Genomic DNA, 7,085 nt, shown 5'->3' with positions numbered 1-7,085 from the left:
CTACACAGAAAGCTGAAACACAGCACTTTTTCTCCCAGCTGGAACTAGGAAATGCAGAGTAGGAAAGTGAAAAACACAAATAGAGAAGAGGCAAATGATCCAAATGTGTCCAAAACCTCTTTAAAATGTTTTAACTGAGCTAGAACTGGAACTATTAATGATTGAACCCCAATGACAGGATTTGTGGAAAAAAAAATCAGAGATAATATCCAAATTTACACTGTGTATGATTTGAAAATGTATTTTTGCACCAACACTCATACTGGATGATAAGTATCACATTTAAGGAATAAATACTGTACAGTATGTAACTGAAAGCAGCTTATACTCTATGCATGTGCACATATATAAGGAGGCATGTAAAGACACAGTTACGTAGCTCCACCTTTCAATGAAGCAAAGATTAAAGACTGTTCAGCAGTTATTAAAATAAATTTCAGTTGAATATCAGTACTGGCAAGATGTTAGTCTTAGAGATGCTTAGGCTAACTTGGAATGCAAAAGCTGTGTGTACAGAAAAGCAATCAAAGCTTTGTCTCCATCACTAGTAAAAAAATATTGTCAATGCCTAGTGATTAGCATGCACTACAGAGTAAGGGAAACAGAACAGGTTTCAAAGCACTGAAATTAATCTGCTACATATATTTTTATTTTGCACGAAATCACTCTCTAGTCAATTGCAAAACAAAATTATACAAGCTGAAAAAACTGGCAAGTGCTACTGTAACTTAAAATGTTCATATGCATTTTATATGCCTATATATTGTTACAGGTCCCAAGACACAATATTCTGTTAGAATCAGCATAGAACTCAAATAGCTATACAATTGAGAAGTTAAACAGAAACAAAAAGCTGATCCAAAAATTTTTCCAGACATAGTATCACCTGATCCTCCGTAGGGGCAACAGTTGTTTTTACTAAGGTGGTCCAATGAACAGCTGAAAAGGTCAGTGTGTGGATTAACATTTTTTCGCTTTCCCATGGAGTCCTCAACGACCATATTTACAAAGGAAATTCTGGCAAAGCTTTCCATATGAAATTGATAGTGCCTTAATGATTCCCCCCTCCCCCTAACTAAAAAGAAAAAAAAAACCTATCTAAGTAATTTAAGTATGTCAGAATGTGTACAAAGTTAGCAAATAAAAGGTTCACAGAATTACCAATCTTTGACAGTTAAGCAGATTGACAAAAGCAAATTCAGGTACCATATAGGTTGATTTATAAAAATACAATTGGAAATTAAATGGTAAATGGTTTGTAGTTGTCTGAAAATGACTTCTTGATGTTCACTTTTCCAAGTCCTATGCTAAGGAAACATCAGAGGATCTAGTTATTTTGTTCTGTAGGGAAGAACACAGGAAACATACTAAAAACACTAGCTGCCTATTCTATTTTTTTTAATATTCACTTTATACAGGAAAGAAATAATATTAAGAGCCTTGAACTTGGTAGTATTATTCCAATTCTTGGTAAATAATTTTAAATAGTCCTTAAAAACAGAGTATTAAAAACAAGTGTCTTGGCTTTTGGATTATATTTACAACCTCAGAAAATAGGAGAAAATTTTTGCTCTCTCCCCCCTGCCATTGGAGTATGAGCTGTTCCAAACAACAAAACACTCAAAATCTGAGTCTAAATGTACTTGCACATATTTAAAACAAATTTGCACTCGTCAGTATAGATACTGAGCACACTGTCTGGTATTCTACAGATCTAGGTGCTATATAAAATTGCTGATTTTTAAGTACAGTAAAAATAGGATTCACTATTTTCTACTAAAGCCAGAAAGACATGTCTGTAAGCAACAATTCAGGTATCACTGCAATGAAGTTGAGTGTTCATAGAAAAAAAGCTGCTCAAATTTCACTGTAGTACACATCCAGCAGGGTAGCAGTGGCCCAGTCCAGTGTGTCCTTTCACACCCATGCAGGTTCTTAGCTCTGTGTCTATGAGCCTATTAAATCTCCTGTTAAATATGTGTTCTGGTTAAGCCACGGCTACAAGGTCAAAGCAGGGCTGGATCTTGAAAAATCTTCCAGTCTGCTTATTCTGCAGTTTAAGTGCACACTACTTTATGCAGGATTGGACAGTCTTCCAAAACGATCTTACAGTTAACAAATTGTGTAAGTTCTAGCCCCAGGACTTCTAGTTCCCTACATACTAAGATTTCCATTTGGCTGTATATATGGCTTAAGTTGCCTTTAACTCACTACTGCCTTACAAAAAAAAAAAAAAAAAAAAAAAAAAAAAAAAAAAAAAAAAGCTGTTTACAGCTCTTTGTCCATTTGAACCCCAATGAATGGAAGACAGTGTGTATCCAGCAAACAGAACATACAGAAGTTTATGTTATATACATCAAGGACCAGGACTCTGAAAGAAACATCAGTGATTTGCACTTCCCTGTAAAAGGTCCCATAGATGAGTCAGATTGCTGCTCAATGCAGGAAACGTTAGACACTTCAGTACACTTGCTGCATTACAAGAGAAGAGGGTGGTGAAGCTCTCCACACCATGGCGGCTTACCATTCTCTGAAAATATTATCTGCAAGCTGGTGCATCATTTATGTGGGTTCTGTATCAATTAGCCAGCTTTCTGGATAGAAATAACTGTTTAAAACACAAATGATAAAATTCACCTGGAAATAATCTGTAAAACATGTTTAGTACCTTCACTTGTAATTAATCTCTGCAGAAAGCAGGGCAAGTTCATCAGTAATGAGCAGCTGGGAGCCCTCCATGAAAGCAATCCTTGTCCAACTAACAACTGCACAGCAGCTAGAGGAAGGTGGGACCTGATTTAATTCATATCTGATAACTGAGAGCTGAACATAGTGAAAAGTCCTTCAGTAAAATAGGAAGGAGAAATAGGAAGGAGCTGTTTTTACTGTCCTAAAATTTTCAGGGGGTAGCAAACCAAGGCCTTCTGTCTTAAGTAATTTAAAATTTTTGCAATTAGCTTTACTGGGATTACCACCTCTTCCAGTTCAAAATGTAATATTCTGAGATGCTTTCAGAATGCAATCTTTGTATTAGTTTACGTATTTCAGCCAACAAAATGATCAGAAATTTCTAAAATAGACCAGTAAACACAGACTGCATAAAAGCATTTTGAGATGATCAAAGTATTCACATGCAGCTTTGTCAAGAACATCAACAGAGACATGTTTTTGTATCTCTTTCCACGATTGAAAAAAAAAAAAAAAAAAAAAAACAATGTTGCTTCTTTCACTTCAAAAGCCCTTTCAGTTCTGAGGAGGACATCTCCCCAGAAGCCTCAGGGGAAAAGACACACACAGGTAAGGAAGAAATTCAGATTAACTGCACTGTGAAGTCTTGGCCCAAAATTAATGACTAAGTGGACAGAGATGGAAGGAAAATCAGAAGACAGGGAGAGAGGTCAGCGGGGGGATGCTTTGGTTATGTTGGAACATGATCAGAGGTGAATTGAAAAGATGATACCAAAGGCACGATGACTCTATTTGAGAGCATGCAGCTCTTAGCTTTTGATCTAATACCATTGCTTTTAAGTGCGGTTTCCCATAAACTAGCACATACTAAATCCAACAGCCCTGGGACAACCCCAACATAAGACATGTAATGAGATTGTCATGGCAGACAAATGGAAGCTGCTGTATTGTCCACAGAATACACGCTAGAAAAGGCAGAGAGAACATTGCCATTGTAAATAAAATTCTTGGTTGAGTGCTAAGTAGTTATTCACTTCTGAGACACACTTGCACTTTTATCAACTTTTCTGTGCTACTTTGCTTGTTCTGCACTTTTTTGTTTTTAATAACCCGCTGGGATACCTGCAACAGTTTTATAAGGTTATAGGAATACTTCTTTTTATTAATATATGTGTTTTGATTGCACTGAGTGTGGGTGAGTGGGTGAATACTTTAGAAAAAAAGAAGGGGGTCAAAAGGTTCATGCAACTGATTCTGACTAGACACTACTGTAATACCAAAATATTTATCCTTGTTTAAGCCTGCTGGATACCTTTACACCAACTGTTGTTGTATTAAATAACTTCTTTGCTTTCTGTACAACATTTCAAATATCATTTTAATAATTATCTCTTATACTGAAAGCCTACCAATATGACCAGATTTCAGCATTTTTAACAACAATTTCTATCTATACAAATTGCTTTAATTTGGCATGCAGAGTTACTCATCTGAAACTAGCAGAAGGAAATTCTGTGGTAAGATCAGGTTTTCACAGAATCACAGAATGGTTGAGGTTGGAACTGACCTCTGGAGATCACCTAGTCCAACCCCCCTGTTCAAGCAGGGTCACCGAGTACATCGCCCAGGACCCTGTCCAGAGGGCTTTTGAGTATCTCCAGAGAAGGAGACTCCACAACCTCTCTGGGCAACCTGTTCCAGGGCTCCGTCACTCTCATAGTGAAGAAGTTCTTCCTTATATTCAGGCGGAACTGCCTGTGACTGAGTTTGTGCCTGTTGCCTCTTGTCCTGTCACTTGGCACCACTGAAAAGAGTCTGGCCTCTTCTTCTTTACACCCTCCCTTAAAGTATTTATAGACCTTGGTAAGATCCCCTCTCAGTCATCTCTTCCCCAGGTAAAACAGGCTGAGCTCTCACGGCCTTTCCTCACAGGGGAGATATTCCATCCCTTAATCATACTTTTAGCCGTTTGCTGGACTCTCTCCAGTAGCTCCATGTCTCTCTTGTACTGGGGAGCCCAGAACTGGATACAGTACTCAAGATGAGGCCTCACCAGGGCTGAGGAGAGCGGCAGGGATTACCTCTCTTGACCTGCTGGCAACACTTTTCCTAATGCACCCCAGGAGACCATTGGCCTTCTTGGCCACAAGGGCACACTGCTGGCTCATGGTCAACTTGTCATCCACCAGCACTCCCAGGTCCTTCTCTGCAGAGCTGCTTTCTAGCAGGCCAACCCCCAGCCTGTACTAGTGCCCAGCGTTATTTCTCCCTAGGTGCAGTACCCTGCACTTGACTTTGTTGAACTTCATGAGGTTCCTCCCTGGATACCTCTCCAGCCTGTCCAGCTCTCTCAGAGCCACTCTCCCAGCCACTCCTCCTAGTTTGGTATTATTGGCAAAACTGCCAAGGGTGCACTCTGTCCCTTCATCCAGGTCACTGATGAAGAGGTTGAACAATACTGGGCTGCTCATCTAACCTGCACATCCTGAGCTTGCCTAGGAGGATGTTATGGGAGACAGTGTTGAAAGCCTCGCAGAAGTCAAGGTAGACAACGTCCACTGCTCTCCCCTCATCTACACAGCCAGCCATCACAGAAGGCTGTCAGATTGGTTAAGCAGGATTTCCCCTTGGTGAATCCATGCCAGCTACTCCTGATCACCTTCTTTTCCTCCACATGCTTAGACATGACATTCAGGATGAGCTGTTCCATCACCTTTCCGGGGATGGAGGTAAGGCTGACTGGCCTGTAATTTCCTGGGTCCTTCTTCCTGCCCTTCTTGAAGACTGGAGTAACACTGGCTTTCTTCCAGTCTTCAGGCACCTCTTCTGTCCTCCATGAGCTTTCAAAGATGATGAAACGTGGCCTAGTACTAACATCTGCCAGCTCCCTCAGCACTCATGGGCACATCCCCTCAGGGCCCATGGATCTGTGGGTGTCAAGTTTGCCTAAATGCTCTCTAACCTGATTCTCCTCAACCAAGGGAAAGTCTTCCTTTCTCCAGACTCTTTTCTCTTGTCTCCAGGGTCTGGGATTCCTGAGGGCTGCCCTTAGCAATAAAGACTGAAGCAAAGAATGCATTCAGTAACTGCCTTCTCTGTATCCTTTGTCACCAGGGCCCCCATCCCATTCAGCCCACATTTTCCTTAGTCTTCCTTTTGTTGCTGATGTATTTGAAGAAGCCCTTCTTGTCGTCCTTGTCATCCCTTACCAGATTTAATTCCAAATGAGCCTTAGCCTTCCTCATCACATCTCTTGCATATGCTGACAACATTCTTATATTCCTCTCAAGTGTCTGGTCCTTTTTTTCACATTCTGTATACTTCTTCTGTTTGAGTTTTGCCAGAAGCTCCTTGCTCATCCATGCAGGTCTCCTGCCCCCTCTGCTTGTCTTCTTAGTCATAGCGATGCACCACTCCTGAGCTTGGAGGATGCATTAACCAGCCCCCTTGGTCTCCTCTTTATTCTAGGGCCCTAACCCATGAGATTCCCCCAAGTAGGTCCCTAAAGAGGCCAAAGTTTGCTCTCCTGAAGTTCAGGGTTATGATCCTACTTGCTTCCTCCTCACAGGATCCTAAACTCTACCATCTCATGTTCACTGCAGCCATGTCTGCCCCAACCTTCACATTCTCAAACCATCCCTTGCTTGTTTGGTAGTACAAGCTCCAGCAGTGCACCTCTCCTGGTTGGCTCCTATCACCTGTGTCAAAAAGCTATCGTAAGTGCTCTGCAGGAACCTTGTGGACTGTTGGTGCCTAGCTGTGTTGTCTTTCCAGCAGATATCAGGGTGGCTGAAATCCCCCATGAGAACCAGGGCCTGTGATCATGAGGCTACTTTCAGCTGTCTGCAGAAGGCCTCATGGACTTCCTTATCAGGTGGCCTGGAGTAGACACCCACAACAGTGTCACCCACATTAGCCTGCTCCTTAATCCTTACCCATAAGCTCTTGACTTGCTCTTCATCCAACCCAAGGCAGAGTTCGATACACTCCAGTTCTCTAATTCTTCCTGTTTATTCCCATGTTGCATGCATTGGTGTACAGGCATTTCAGAGAGATAATCAAGCACACAGGTTTTGTTTCTGTACTAAGACATAACATCAAGCTGCAGCAGATTGTAACCCTACTGGAAAAAGTAAAAAAGGATCTTCAAAATCCTTTGGAATTGCCTAATTATAACAGAGTATATTCAGGCAGTGAAATTGTCAGCTACATAAATCAAAACTCCTGATCTATGCTAATTACTGCATATTTATTATTACTGCTACAGCTGTTTTGTTTTTGTGGCAATATATCAAACAAAAATAGTAAGAATTTCAAGGTAAAAGAAAATAACACACAAAATAAAATGTCTTTCCTGTTAAGAAGAGGGCAAATTGAATTTAAAGTAGACAAGAAAA

This window comes from Rhea pennata, chromosome 1, assembly GCF_028389875.1.
Source record: "Rhea pennata isolate bPtePen1 chromosome 1, bPtePen1.pri, whole genome shotgun sequence".
Classification (NCBI taxonomy): domain Eukaryota; kingdom Metazoa; phylum Chordata; class Aves; order Rheiformes; family Rheidae; genus Rhea; species Rhea pennata.
The sequence above is the reverse complement of the archived record's forward strand: the minus strand, read 5'-3'. Positions refer to the sequence as shown.